This window comes from Desmodus rotundus, chromosome 11, assembly GCF_022682495.2.
Source record: "Desmodus rotundus isolate HL8 chromosome 11, HLdesRot8A.1, whole genome shotgun sequence".
NCBI lineage: Eukaryota > Metazoa > Chordata > Mammalia > Chiroptera > Phyllostomidae > Desmodus > Desmodus rotundus.
This window is the reverse complement of record NC_071397.1, coordinates 3,674,628-3,690,752: the sequence shown is the minus strand read 5'-3', so window position 1 is coordinate 3,690,752 and position 16,125 is coordinate 3,674,628. Positions and strand designations below refer to the sequence as shown.

The window sequence follows — 16,125 nt, the reverse complement described above, 5'->3', positions numbered from 1 at the left end:
CCATGTACCCAACTCAAAAATCAGAGGAGAGGAGAATGGATACTAGGGTATGACTAATACATAGATTTGCCTCATTTAGAAAATGGAGTTGTTTATAGCCACTTGTCCAATGAAAAGTGGGAGCCTCTCACCAAGCCTCATATCCTGCCCTTCCAAATTGAAGTTTCCTTTGGGTGTGTGATGGTAAAGCTAGGTTACATGGCTGTTATAGCTGCAAGAGAGGCTGAGAATTTGACTTCTGACTTCCAGGTTGAGGGGCAAAACTCATAATAAGGGAACTTCCCAGAATATAAAAAGACCATTTAGAATTTTGACCAATCTTCCTGTTAAAGACAAATATACAAGGTCTGTCCAGAAGGTATCCAGTCATGTATTATGAAAAACAGAAACATTTAGTGAAGAAGATACAAGAAACATTGTACGTACGACAATGACACCTCAGTCCCCTTCAAAGTAGGTACCTTGGGACCTCACACAGTTCTCCTGATTGCCATCAGCTGCCCTGTCGTATTTTCCTGAGTCTCAACAATCTGAAATCTCTTCCCTTTCAAAGGTGATTTCAGTTTTGGGAAAAGCCAGAAGTCGCAGGGCACCAAATCTGGGCTGTAGGGGAGCTGAGTCCCCTGGGTGATTTGATGTTTCACAAAAAAACTTTGCATGAGACGTGATACATGAGCAGGTGTGTTGTTGTGATGAAGCTGCCAATCACCAGTTGCTCATAGCTTCGGCCTTCTGAATCATCTGAATAGTCTCCGTGGAGGAATGTTCAAGCTTAATGCAGAATTTGATGCAGATTCATTGCTCTACTTGATCAGTCATTTTGAACGTGACAGCCACACAGTACACATGCTCACTCAGTGGCATCTACCACCCTCGCTGACTAGTACAGTGAAGTCATCATTGTTCACTTTCACATTCCTGTCCACTCTCCTTGGCTGCCAGGTTACATCAATGTCACACAAACCATTCTTGTTATATTAATAATGGTTGGACTTTTCCCAGAAAAATCTCATATGTATGTGTATGTGTGTGTGTGTGTGTATGTATATATATATACATACTATATATGTATATATACACATCTATATATTTTTACACATCCACATATGTATATTAATACACATCTATATATTGTGTATACACACACACATCTATATATTTTTTAATTTTTTTCTTTTATTGATTCCAGAGAGAGAGGAAGGGAGGGAAAAAGAGAGAGAGAAACATTGATATGAGAGAGAAACATCGATCAGTTGCCTCTTGCACACACCTTGACCAGGGACCGAACCTACAACCCAGGCATGTGCCCTGACCAGGAATCGAACCTGTGACCTTTCGGTTTGCAGGATGACACCCAACCAACTGAGCCACACCAGCCAGGGCCCTAGACAAATATTTTTAAATCTTAAAAGCATCAAAAATCTAACAAGATAGGAATTACTGGGCCACGATACAGGAAAAGGCAGGAGTCCAGAGAGATCAGTCAACACAGGACCCCCAGTCAAACTGGAATTTCAGATAAACAACACAGTGTTTTTCAGCCCAACTTTACCCATGCAATACTTAGGACATATTGATACTAAAAAATAATTTGTTGTTTATTTGAAATTCAAATTTAACTGGACATCCTGTATTTTTTATTTATTCAATCTGGCAACCCTACCAGGGAAGGGAGTCCAGTACTTGGGGCAGCTTTTGCCCAAGGGCTTTTGCCAATCGGAGTTATTGGAGAGTCTGAGCTGTGCTTTTGGAAAGCTTCTTGGGATGAGGGGTACAAAATGGGAGCTCAGGGCCACCAGAGTTAGAGACTCTGCTAAACCACCCCTGTGGTAGACTCTACTTTGACGACGCCCTTCCCACCCCATGAACCGTGGCCATGGCTATTTACGTCCTATGTACTCTTGACTCTGGGCTGGCTCTGTGATCCACTTTACCCAATAGAATGTGATGGGAGTGATGTTATGCTAGCTCTAGTTCAAGACCTGAGAAGGCAGCTTCCTTCCATATTTCGTCTCTGGGGGAAGCCAGTTGCTGTGTAAGAAATTCAACTACTCTAAAAACTGGGACCTAGTCAAGGAATTGGTGATGTGTCCCCAGCTGAATTTCAGAATTTCTGTGGACCTGTGACTGCTATGTGCCTGCAAGTACCTGTCAAGATTTTCCTTTCTCTGCCTCATTGTTCTCTGCAGGGAACAGGTAAGTTGTTGCTTTTTTTTTTTTAATTTTTATTGTTATTCAATTACAGTTGTATGCCTTTTCTCCCCATCCCTCCACCCCACCCCAGCTGAACCCACCTCCCTCCCTCACCTCCACCCTCCCCCTTGATTTTGTCCTTGTGTCCTTTATAGTAGTTCCTGAAGATAAGTTGTTTTAATTCAAAGGTCATCAGGCCCAGACAAGCATCACTTGAGAAACTTCATCCACACCTGGACCTGATTTAGATGATGAAGTTACAGACCTCAAGCTCAATCCTATCACAGTAATGGGGTGAGACTTTGGGGGTCTTAAGGATGGCAACTATATTTTGCATGTGGAGGAAAGTGAATCTTTAAGGGACAGAGACAAATTGTTAATTGAGTGGTCCCCAGTGAACCACGTACTTGAGTATTCACCATTACTAGTGTCTTCCCTTGAATCTGGACAGCCCTGCGACCTGCTTTAGTGGACCGAGTGTGGTGGAAATGACACTGTCAGTTTCAGGCCTAAACCTTAAGAAGGCCTGGTAGCTCCCACATTTGCTCTTTGAAGGAAGCCAGCCACCATGTTTAGAAGTTCAACTATCCTGAGACCACCACACTGGGAGAAACCCAACCGAGCTTCATGGGGTGACCATGTGGGGGAAGAAACAAGGATCTTGGCCAGCATCCCAGCTGAGGTCCCATTGGCCTTCGCGTGAGTAAGGGTATCTTGGAAGTAAATCATTCAGGCCTGGTCAAGCTGCTCCGACTGACGCCACATAGACCAGTTGTCTCCGTGGAATCCTGCTTGAATTGCAGAATCAGGAGCGAATAAAGACACTGGTGGTTGTTTTAAGCCAGGAGTAAGCAAACTAGCCCCATGGATGGCTGCCTGCTTTTTTTTTTTCTTTAGCAGCTTAATTGAAATATAACTATTCACATACTATACACTTAACCCATTTCAAGTATCCAACTCAGTGGTCTTTAGTGTATTCACAGGTATTTGTAACCATCACCACAGTAAACTTTAGAACATTTCATCACCTCAGAAAGAAACCCTCTACCCTTTTCCTAACATCTTCCTAGCTTTCCTCCCCCTATACCCCAAGTTCTAAGCAATCACTATTCTACTTCCTGTCTTTTCTCAATGGATATTTCGTATGAATGGAATCATATAATATGCCTATATGGTCTTTTGTGACTGGCTTGTCTTACTGAGCATAATGTTTTCAAGGTTCATCCACGTTGTATCATCTGCCTGCACTTTATCCTTTTTTATGGCCAAATAATGTCCCATCGTATGGATATACCACATTTGTTTATCCAGTCACCCGTTGATTAGCATTTGGGTTATTTTCATCTTTCAGCTATCAGGAATAATTATGTATACATTGGTGTAGAAGTGTCTGTCTGAATTTCTGTTCTCAGTTCCTTTGGGTATATGCCTAGGAGTGGAATTGCTGGGTCATATGGTAGTTCTATGTGTAACATTTTAGGAAGTGCCATTTTCCACAGCAGCTGTACTATTTACATCCCGCCAGAAGTGCACAAGGGTCCCAATCCCTCTGCATACTCACCAGTACTTAGTGCCCTTGTTAAAGCTCAGGTGACCACAGGTGTGTGGGTTTATTTCTGGACACTGAATTCTATGTCATTGATCTATGTGTCTACCCTTGTGCCAGCACCACGTGTTGATTTCTTTGTAGTAAGTTTTGAAATCAGGAAATGTGAGTCCTTTTGCTTTTTAAAAAATACTGTTTTGTGTATTCTAGGTTCCTTGCAATTCCATATGATTTTTAGAATCAGCTTCTCAATTTCTGTAAAGAAGTTAGCTGGGGTACTCATGGGATTGCCTTGAATTTCTAGAGCAACTTGGGAAATATTGCCATCTTAAGAATATTAAGTCCTTTAATGTATGAACATAGGATTTTTTCCAATTATTTGGGTGTTTTAAAATTTCTTTCAATGTTTTGTAGTTTTCATCGTGTAAGTGTGGTACGTTTTTTGTAAATTTATTCCTAAGTATTTTCTTCTTCTTCTTCTTCTCCTTCTCCTTCTCCTTCTCCTTCTTCTTCTTCTTCTCCTCCTCATTGCTTTTGGAGAGAGGGGAAGGGAGAGAGAGAAACATCGATGTGAGAAACATCGGTTGGCTGCCCTATCGTAAGTACCCCAGCCAAGGATAGAACCTGCAACCTGGCTGTGTGCCCTGACCAGGAATCCAACCAAAATTCTTTGGTCCATGGGATGACACTTCAACAAACTGAGCCACACTGGACAGGGCTATTTTATTCTTTCCAGTGCTGTCATAAATGAAATATTTTTCCTCATTTCATTTTTTGGACTTTTCACTGAAAGTATAAAGAGAAATGCCATTGATTTTGTTATTGATCTTGTGCCCTGCAAACTCGCTGAATTCATTTATTGGCTGCAATGGTTTTTAGTGGGTCCCTCAGCATTTCCTATACACAAGGTTGTGTTATCTGTGAGTAAAGATAGTTTTACTTCTTCCTTTCCAATCTGGATGCCTTTTAATTTCTATTTCTTGCTTAATTGCCCTGGATAGAATCTCTGGTACAATATTAAATAGAGGTGGCTAGAGTGGATATCTTTATCTTGTTCCTTCTCTGGTTTCTTGGGGAAGTATCCAATCTTTCAACATGCAGTATGATATCAGTTGTGGATTTTCATAGATACCCTTTATCATCTTGAGGATGGCTGCCTGTTTTTTGTAAATAAAGTTTTATTGGAACACAGCCATGTCATTCATTTATGTATTGTCTATAGCTGCTTTGGCTACTATGTACTATAGTGACAGAGTTGAATAGTTGTGCCAGAGACCATATGGCCTATAAACCTAAAATATTTACCATATGGCCCTTTATGGCCTAGTCTGTTGACATCTGTTTTAAACCACTAAATTTTGGGACAATACATAACTACAATAACTCCTCCTCTTTGACTGGGACCTCAAAGAACTATGGCAGTTAGTAAGGGGGAACCATAAGTAAGCATACCCTGCCCCAGACTACAGTCCAGCTTCAAGTCATCTGGGAGACTCAGAAATCAGCAGCCCTGACATTGGGTTAAGGTGATTCTACCTTGCTAGTGTCCCCAGATGCCTTCAAAAACAAATGGAAATCCTTTACAGAGGAAAAGAGTATCTTGTTGCCTCAAATGATATTTTAAATGCAATGTCCAAAGCATAACCAGGTATTGATATATGAGGAGATAAAGCAACATGAGGAACAACCAGTGGTAAAAACTGACAATGGAAGCTGACAGTGAAGACCCATGGGGGCTTCAGACTGGAGTGAACAGACACAGACCGTGAAACAAGTCTACTTACTATGCTTAAGGAGAAAAAAACCAAGCTAGAAAATTATTGCAGGGCACGAAGAGATATAGGAAGTGACATAGCAGATCTGAAAAAGAACAAAATAGAAATTTTAGAGCTAGGAAAAATACATATATAATAACCTAATTTAAAAGCTTAATGGGTAGATTTAAGAGGAATTTTTTTTTTTGAGCTGAAGAGAGAATTAGTGAACTGAAAAATAGTGAGAAGAAATGTTTAGAAGAAAGCATAGAAGGCCCAGAGATGGCAAGTGCAGGAGAAAGGGATGCAGCGAGAAGGTCTAATGTGTTTCAACTGGAGCTCCCGAAGGAAAGAGGAAAAGGTACAGAAACAGTATTTGAATGGCTGAGAGTATTTTTTAAATATTTATTTATTTATTTTAGAGAGAGAGAAAGTGGGGGGAGAGAGAGAGAAACATTGATGTGAGAGAGAATCATCAACTGGTTGTCTCCTGGATACACCCCAACCAGGAGGAATTAGACCTGCAATGTATGTACGTGCCCTGGCCGGGAATCAAACCAGCAACCTTCTGGTTCATGGAACGACACTAACCAGCTGAGCCATGTGGCCAGGGCCAAATGGCTGAGAGTTTTTCAAAATTGATGAAAAACTCTTCAAAAGATGACAGCCAGCCATGAAAATGACAGATACCCGCTCCACCACATGTTCTGTCTCTTAAAATCATTCACGTACAAAACTGTCTTTGAAATGACTTTGAAACCAACATGGAGGCAGCTCTATAGCACATGGAATAGAGCTTGAGTGGGCTGAGTTCAAGTACAGACTCTGAAGCTTCCTAGCTCTGCCACCTGGAAAAGGTCATCAAACTTCAGTTTTCTCAACTAATAAATAGGACTAGCAATACTAGCTTACTCCCCCTTGCCATTGTGGGAATCAAGTGATAAAACACATGTGAACAAACCTAGTGAATGCCAAGTGCTTTAAAAGTGAGATGTGATTTGAGCAGTATCACAAGCATTCCCAGGGCACTAACAGTGACAGGTAAGGAACAGCTACATAATGTGCAGGTCCTGGGGCAAAATGAAAAGGCAGGGTGTCTTGTTGGAAAAGGATTAAGAATTTCAAGATGGTGACAGCAGAGCATTAAGCCAAGCAGAGGCCACACACCACGAAGCCAGCCTTGGTAACAAGTTTGGCATAGAACTGCTCTGTGCGTTAGGAAAGGGCTGCTCAGCCCATACCCAGGTGTCTTCAGCCACAGCCCATATTATCTGTAAATTCTGAAGGGCAGCGATATTTAGGGAAATTGTAAGTACATGTGTTTCCAAATGCTGAGTAGGGGAAGTACAGTGACCAGAGTGGGTTTTTGAGAGAAAGGTGGGGCCAGCTAGGCTGCCATTGGAAGTGTGAACTGATTTTTCCCCATAGACTCTGGCCTAAGGGAAAAAAACCTATAGAGGTATGTACGAGGCCTGTTGTTGTTTGCAGGGTTGTGTTACAACACAGCCTGGCAGCCTCCTGCCGCTGTGTTCCTCGTGGAAGAGCCTGGTCCCAGAGCCTGTGACGTGGCTACACAGCCTTGCAGATTTGCCCACGCTGCTCCTTGCTCTTCCTCCAATTATTGGGCTTTTTCAGGTCTGTATTGTTTTTGCTTATGCTATCCTCCCACTGCCTGGGAGTCCCTTTCCTTCCTCTTCCACATCCCTCCACCTGGCAAACACAACCTTTTAAGATCCTATAACCTCTTCAATGATGCCTTCCCTGCCTCTCCCAGGAAGAGCTGATTCCTTCCTCCTTCTACCATGCCCTGTGCAGACATCCTTTGTAACATAAGGAGTACTGACATCACCGTCTCCTAGACTGAAGCTGTCAAGGGCTGGGGCAATGTCTTTGCACATAGCACAGTACTTTAAAAAAATTGTTTTAAATTATTTTATTTTTGTTTAAGTACAGTTGTCTGCTTTCCCCCCTACCCCAGCCATCCCCACCTCCCTTCCCTGATTCCACCCTCCCCTTGGTCCTTCATAGTCGTTCCTGAAAACCTTTCCCCCTTTTCCCCCCTTTCCCCCCCTTTCTCCCCATTATCCCCTCCCACCACACAGCACATTAGTTAATACCTTCTGTGATGAGTAGAAGTTTAATCAGTTGGTGTTAGTATGCAGAGTAGTTTTCATTTATTTATTTTTAGAGAGAGGGGAAGGGAGGAAGAAGAGGGAGAGACACCAATGTGTGGTTGCCTCTCGCCCATCCCCCGCTGAAGGCCTGGTCTACAAACAGGCAAGTACCCGGACTGGGAATCCAACCGGTGACCTTTGGGTTCGCAGGCCAGTGCTCAATCCACTGGCCACACCAGCCAGGGCCAGCCAGGGCCAGCCAGGGCAGTATGCAGAGTAGTTTTAATCGCCATTGTCTTGCTGAGTTAAGGCGTGAATAAATTGTTCCGGTGACTCTTCCTGGCATATGTCTAAAAGAGAAGCTTCCAGGTACAGAGACAGGGTCTGGCCCTTGACTGTGGGCTCTAATTGTCTTTTCTACAGGCACCACTTCTTGAAGGCTGGAATGATTTGTCAAAGTGGCTCTTCATAAAGACCTAAGTGACCAACGTGATGTAGAGCAGGGAACACATCTAAAGTTAGGAGATGTGGCTTCTAATCTGGCTATGAGACATTACGTTTCCTTAGATAACTATCAAGTCCCATAGCTATGGAACTTAAGGTTGCTTCCTAAAAAAACCGAGGGGATTGAGCTAGTTATTCCCCCAAGGCCCAGAAATCTCTGTAAGGGCAGCTCAGAGGTGGCCATCTACAGACGTGGAGGGGCCTGGGCCGCTCTCGAAGCTGAGTTTCCTCAGCAGGCCTGACCTTTGGGGGAGAGGTGCTGGTAGAGAACACAAACATTTTTTAAGGCACTTTGCTGTCTCAGTCACATGGGATCTCATGTTTGAAAGGCTTGTGGAGTCAACTAGCTTGTTCAGGCATTACTTCCTCTGGAGGTAAGGGAAGGCGTGTGAGTGTGTGTGTGAGTGTGTGTGTGGTGGGGGTGGTCGGTCAGTTTCCTCCATGCTTTCCCTCCAGCCCCACAAAGGGCCAGCGCCAGACACGTGGGCTGGCGTGAAGAGGCGGAGGTTACACTAAAGCGGAGGTGCAAATGGACAGGGGAGGGGTTCATTTGCATGGACGGAGGGCGCCCACCAATCCGGACCTGCAGAGTGACAGCCCGCGCGCCTTTTGGGGGCGGACTGACAGCTCCGGGGCCCAATGGAAGGCGGATCCTGCGGACGGCAGGGGCGGGACGGCGCCGGGCGCTGTCCCTGGGATTCGGGCCGGCTCTCCGGCGCTGCCAGTCTCCGGCGGCAGCGTCCGGCGCGCGGGCGGCTTGGTGGGCGGGCTGAGGGCGAACCGCGCGCGGGTGAGGCGGAAAGAGACAGAGGCGACGAGCAACCGCGGCGACAGGTACCGGCGCCATGGCAGCAGGGATCGGGCGGGCAGCCGCGGCTCCCTGGGATCCGAATCCCCCCTCCTTCACGGTTTGGCCGCTGCCGCGCCACCTCCCCGCCCCCTCACGCGGCTCCTTCGCTCCGGAGCGGCGCGTCTGGTCGAGCGGGGCCCGGGAAGCCTCGAGGCCAGCGCGGTGCAGGCCCCCAGCCCCATTCCGGGCCCCTCTGCGCCCGGCCGGGCCGCGAGGCCGGTGCTCCCTTCGGGAGGCGTGGAGCCGGGCGGCCACGGGCGCCGCTCCCTGCCCCGCTGCGCTCCCCTTCGCGGAGGCGAAGCCGGGCGCGCCCGCTGGTCCTCATTCGGCTTTTGTTTCCTGCCTGGGTTGACAGGTCCCGGCTCCGGCTCCGCTCGGTGGTCTCCGACTCGCCCGCGGCCTGGCGGCCGTGACCGCAGCCGCCCGGAGCAGGCGACTGGACCCGCGCAGAGCGGGCGGTGCGTGAGCAGCTGCCGCCACGGGAGGGAGAGAAACTTCGCCTTCGCGGCCCGGGCGGGTGGCGAAGTCGAGCCGGGGTGAGCTGCGCGCCGGGACGCCGAGGGCGCGATGGAGCCTCGCTTTCCAGGAGGGGCCGGTGGGTGGTGAGGATAACGGAGTGTCCGGCCGCTGCCCTCCTCGCTCTAGCTCTGCGCTCCCCGCACGGTGGGCGTGCGGGCGCGTTCACCGCCTTCACCTGTCGCGCCGGGACGGGGACTGGGACCAGCATCCCAGCTCTCAGGCCCTCTTGGAGGGTGCCAGCGCGGCGCCCGTTCTAACAGGTGATTATTCTAATGCCACCTGGAAGCCACTTAAAAGTTGTTTTAAGGCTCCTCATTCATTTCGCTTCTTTCCCCGTATTGATGTCTAAAAGGTGTCCTGGCGACATTGTAGGAGTTAAACCCAGTGTTGGGTATAAAAAAAAAAGAAAAAAATAGGGGGCCCAGCGTATAGATTGACGTCTTTCCATTGGTGAGCCGAGAGTAGTACTTTAGTCTCGTTAAAAAAAAATCGTTTTCAGCAGTGGTGGCGAAAGCATAGGAAGGTACAAGTTGTAAATGGAGGGCTCAGAACTCCAGACATCCGTCGGCGGGGTTCCGGACCGCGTAGACCGCGTCTGGCCGCCATTCAGAAAATTCTGCAAGCAGCAGTTTGAGCTCTTGGTGTTGCATTTACTCTTCAGGAGGATGTTTCCCAGCGGCAGAATGCTTAACATTGGATGGCGCTTGCTTTGCCTCTCTGGGGGGAGACGGGGCTGTTTATTTCTATTGTCTGATCACTTTGGCACGTTGTGGACCAGAGGGAAGTAGAGGCAGTATTTTAGTGTAGCATTTTCAATATTCTATGGAGTCCTCTCGCGCCCCCACCCCAAAGGTTTTTTACTCTAGAGAATTATAGTAGCTTTTTCTTCCGCTGTTGGAGTCAAAATTCCAGGGCAGACTTAAGAAGTTATTGTTCTTGTGGGAAATTTTTATTTGTCATACTTTCACTTAGCGTTTTCTGTTTGTCTCTCTCCCAGCGGACCTCCATGTAACAATCTACAGTTATGACTCTAACCAATTTAGGGCATCTACAGAAAAGTATTTAAAAATAATATATAATAGTTATTTTTAAAATATGTTCTTTAGATGAGAGTTATTAATAACATTCATTTGTGAGAAACATTTAGTTTACTCATTTTCTTCCTCGTGTGTTTTGTTTTATCTCTGTATTGGATATGATTTATACTTAATGTAAGTTTAACTTTTTAACAAAGTTACAATTTTTATTAATTATGCTATCTTACTGGTGTTTCACTGAGTGGTAGTTTTACTTACCTAATTAGCAACACTATTTAAAGCAGAACTCTAACCAAGAGATTAGTTGTGACTGGGATTTAAAAAATAATCAATGTAAAATATTGTACATTGTAAAACGTTTTACTTTGTAAAGTGTTTTATTTTTCTAAAACAACAGGCTTATATGTTATGAGGTCTTTTGTTTTTCCAACATTTAACGAAATAAGTATGTTTCTGAGTAATTTTTTTTAGTTTTGGGAATTTGGGATGAATGTCCTTTTAAAACATAATTTTAACCAGTTCAACATGAAAAACTTAAAAAATATTGGATTAGACAACTAATTAAATCTTAAATTTTCTGTTTATTCTTGGATTGGAAAAGAATACATATCTTGGGTTATTTTTAGTTTCCTAAATGTTTCTTAGCTTAGCGGAAAGAACATCCTTTTTCTATAGCTGTACAAGTTCCTGCTGTTAAAGCTGGGTTGGCTTTTTGACCCTGAGGGTATATTGGTTGAGCAGTGGCTCTGCTTGATGTAGACTGGGATTTTTTCCTATGTAACTAGTTGTAAGGAATCACATAAGGTTGGGGAATATATCAGTTTAATTACTATGGGTAATTAGAAGTTTTATAATCTTTATTCTGTAATGATGCTTAAATACACCACATAAAAATTAAAGTTATATTTCATAGTTTTATTTACACGAGAGCATACTTTAGGAACTTCAACTATAAAAGTGCCTTTTATAATTAAAAGCCCGTTTTCAAATTCAGTTTTTAGATATTTTAATTGCTGATTTTTGTCCATTTTAATTTGTGGTAGACCATATCATAAAACTATCAACCACATTTCAGTTTCAAAATTAAGCGTAAGTTGAATTCTCACATCTACACAATAAACATTGGGAGTGTTTTGTAGGTCGTTTACCGTCAGGTGTGGGTCTTTTTGAGTTTGACAGTAAATATTTTTCAATGAATAAAGCCACAAAAAAACAAGGACATGTCAGAACAGCCAACTTTGAGGATAAATCAAATGACATTGTTAGACATTAGTACTGCTTTATTTAACAGTGATACGCATGTTAACCTAGCGTTAGGAATATCCACTGTAGGTAGGCCTCTAGTGCAGGGTGGGGCACAAGTAGGTTTGTAGTTGTGAGTACCCGAAACAGAGTTTATTCTTCTACCATTATTTATTAATTATTGTATTATTTTCCATACAAACAACTGTAAATCTGCTTTTGCCCCACCCTGATAATCTTCACAATTCCTAAAGAAGAACCTATATTACACGTATTTTGGCACACTAAATTCTGTAATTACTTACTGCTAAACAATTAAAATGTGTATTTCATAATTTTGAAACTGATCTTTCTAACCTAGCTGATTAATAATTAGATTTTGTTTTTTCATTACTTTACATTTCTGAATTTTTCTATAGTGCATTTTTAATTTTTGACATTAATCCCCCAAATTGTAGAGAAAATTAAATCTACACTCATCAGACTGGGTAGACAGTAGTATGTACATCCTATAACTATTGATTTAAAAACAGTAGCCCCTTCAGTGTGATTTAATTTGCAAATAAGATGTTCATTTATTGGGTAAAAGACAGTTCAGCCAGATGAGACAGGTTGGGATAATTTATAGCAGGGCCTCTATACCCTTGTAACTGTAATTTGTATAGCTCACAGTTACTAAGGATATTTTAGCAATATTTGAAACACTGAAATTCAAGTATGCACTGAAAATAATTTGTACCTCATAGTTTGTTATGATGAGAGTTGACCTACATTCTGCTGAAGCTTAAACATGTAAGACTAAAGTCTTCAAAAGGGGCATTTTATGCTAAATTTAGTATTTAATTCTAGTCTGTGGAAAACATCTGGTAGGAGAGAGAAGAGTAACCAGAGTGTATTGGGGTCTGTGTATTTGATATACCTGTTTTCTACCCTTGGTCTGGAAGAAAAACACTTTAAAAATAAGAATAAAATTTTATTTAATTCTCTGACAATCAGGCAAAAGATATTGAAAGTAAGTTGGGAATTGTAGCTGTTTGGAGCTGTTGTCATTTTTGAAAGAATTATTCAAGGCTGTTTTCTTTTAGAAAGAGGTACAATAATTAGAAAAAATGAGAATGATGTATTTTCAGAGTGAAAGAATGGATTTTTAAGTAAACAGTTGCACATCTGTGAAAGTTAGGGAACATCCAAATACTAAGACTTTTGTTAAGGTTATAAGTGTAGTACGTTTAAATTGTATGCTTTTGAAATTGCTCATTTTTTGGATGAAGGAATAAGAGATGGAGAATGATCAAAGACTAGAAGAGGGTTTTTTCCCTTTTGTAGTTGGAAACCCTTCCTAAAGCAGGCAGTGGTTAATTCTAGAACCATATATAATATTCTGCCTCCATCTTGGCAATTTATAGATATTAAGTGAAGAGCCACTCCCAGTGCCCTGAAAGTGACCATTTGATTATCAGAAGCAGGGATGGGAATTTCAGTTTGATCTCTTCAAAAACAAGATTTGCACTCATGTTCCTTTTTTTTTTTTTTTTTTAATCCTCACCCAAGGATATGTTTATTGATTTGAGAGACAGAGACATTGATCGGCTGCTACAGCCTGACAGGGGATCAAACCCGAAATCTAGGTATGTGCCCTGGTCCCCTGACTGGGTTGGAACCTGCAACCTTTTGGTGCACAGGATGACACTTCAACCAGCTGACCCACCTGGCCAGGGCTGCACATATACTTCTTAATGTTTTTACCTCTGGAAATTAAAAACCTCCTCTACTGTCAGCTGAAAATTACACAGTGGAATTTGAAAGTCAAAATGTTTCTATTACAGACTTAATGCTGCAGTAAATTACTTTTAGGAATGGAGAAAATGTATTCTGAATGAGGATAAAAATAAGTCTTTACCCATGTTACATATTAACCAGTGGAATTGTTTCCATGTTTAACTTTTTTAAAAAGCAAGACAATAAAATAAAATCTTGTAATCTCAACACAGTGTAGGTTTTGTCCTTGCTTAAAAATTATTACACAGTGGAGGATAACATTTAATGTTTAGAAATTCTAGTTTGGGAAGGGGATTTGTTACGAGAAGAAGGTATTTCATTGAAACAGAATAGGGTAATTTACATGGAGAGAAATTTGTTTCTCTTTTGAATTATTCTTAAATTAATACATACCATAATACTTATTAAGGAAAACTGAGATGGTCATCTTTTCCATCTTAGATTTTCACTATGAACTTTATAAATTATTTTAATACATCTTTATTGGTTGTAGGTAGACTTCTCAGAATCTGTTCCCTTACACATCTGTATGTGTGCGTGTGTGTACGGTTGACCTTTGAACAGGCAGGGGCTAGGGGTGTTGACCCCCCGCCCCCCCAGCTGAAAATCGGAGTATGTCTTTTGACTCCTCCAAACTTAACTATAGTTGGCCATTTGCATTCACAGGTTTCATATCCACGAATTTAACCAACTGCAGATCCAAAACAGTACTTTCAACCTGTGCTGGTAATCTGCAGATATGGAGATAACTGTTCTAAGCTTGCCTTTGTCTTACTGATAACATAAACACTTTATTTACACATAGTTTCTATGATTTGTACAATATTATAAATTGTGTTCTTACAATAAACTAAGCTAGAGAAAATAAAATGTTAAAGTCATAAAAAAAGAGAAAATACATTTACTGTATTTATTGAAAAAAATCCACGTACCATTGGACTTGTGTAGTTCACACCTGTGTTGTCCAAGGGTCAACTGTATATGTATACATACAGGTAGATAGATGCACAGGTACAGGTAGATAGATAAAATTTCTATATTTTTGCATTTTATATGTGTAATTATATATAATTCCTATATGTATATATGCATATATAAATCCATTTATCTATACTGTATGACTTCCCACGCTTATTTATGTGGAAACTCCCTACCCCTTTGAATGAAATCTTACTGCATCATGAGGAATAATGCCTACAAAAAACCTGACACAAAATATTCGTAACAGCTTTCTTTCATAATAGGAATGAATTAGTGATTCACGCAACAACATATATGATTCTCAGAAATATTATTCTGAGCAAGAGAAGCCACACACACATATATGTACCAAATGATGCCATTTATAAGAAATATAAGAAGAGGCAAGACTTAGGTATGGTGATAGAAATCAGGTCAGTGGTTTCTGGGTACTGTGGTTGCCTGGACAAAGGCAAGAGGGAACTTTTGAGGGAGATGGAAATATCCTATAGCTTGATTTAGATGATGGCAGTTCAGCTGTACACTTTTGGATACTTTATTTTCCAAAATAAATGATTTTTAAGTTACAGAAAGTTGCAAGATTAGTACAAGGAATGTCCAGATTCACTGGTTGTTAATGTATACATTTGTTCAAACTTATCGAACTGAGTACTTAAGGTCTGTGCATCTTCTGGTATGTAATTTTTACTTTAGTAAGGAAAAAAGCTACAAAAATTTGTTGAAGATAGAATGATATTATTTGCTAAATGTGAAATGCCTCTATTCAGAATTAATAATGATGTGGAAAAAGAATCATCGACAGTCTTTTGTCTCTACATACATGTATTTATGCTGGTTCTTTCTAAGTTTCATGATGACATATTTCTGTCAGAAGAAACAGGATACTGAAAATGACTCAAGGCAGACCTGCCAGCAAGGAAACCCAGCTTCTCTTTGTTATCTGTGCATATCACCTAGGGAGTGAGACTGACCGCCAGCCGTAGCTTTCTGGGAATTCAAGGTGGTGATTGTTCCTGTTAAAAGAGTTGCACATCTACCGTCTTTACTGTATGGTCTTTACCAGACAGGAGGCAAGCAAATTTTGTCATTTTTTAGATGATGTTATTTATCATAAGGAGGAAATATTGGTGTGTGTAAACCATATAAACTGTTCTTGATCACTGGTAAGTGAATTTGCTGCTATCTATTAGTTTTAGTGCTTCCATAGTCTCAGTAGAGTGATTTGATTTAAATTACATCTATTTGAATCATAACTTAGACTATAATTGTTAAAAAATTCAACTTTTCCCCCTCTGTTATTTTATATAATTTTAAATATGTGTTCACAATTTAAGGTTAGGTATAATTTATGGATACGAATTTTTTTTTAAAGATTTTATTTGTTCTTAGAGGGGAAGGGAGGGAGAAAGAGAGGGAGAGAAAAATCACTGTGTTAGAGATACATCAGTCGGTTGCCTCTCAAATGCTCCCAACTGGGAAACCTGGCTTGCAACCCAGGCATGTGCCCTGACATGGAATCGAACCCATGACCTTTTGGTTTGCAGACTGGCACTCAGTCCACTGAGCCACACCAGCCAGGGCTGGTTCATTAAAAAAATTTTTTTTT

At 41.9% G+C, this 16,125-nt stretch overlaps 1 protein-coding gene across 7 annotated transcripts in view; it reads left to right on the top strand.

Moving 5' to 3' along the window:
* Positions 1–8,814: 8,814 nt before the first annotated feature.
* The window catches only part of FKBP5 (FKBP prolyl isomerase 5), a 95,160-nt gene continuing 87,849 nt past the window's right edge, over positions 8,815–16,125 (top strand). For 2 of the 7 annotated variants that reach the window (XM_053913759.2, XM_053913760.2), the window contains exons 1-2: positions 8,815–8,945; positions 9,317–9,497. The gene's annotated coding sequence lies outside the window, so the exon portion shown is untranslated. Of the gene's footprint in view, positions 8,946–9,316; positions 9,741–13,310; positions 13,388–16,125 lie in introns of all 7 variants that reach the window. The other 5 variants (XM_053913754.2, XM_053913756.2, XM_053913755.2 and 2 more) reach the window with 3 other exon arrangements.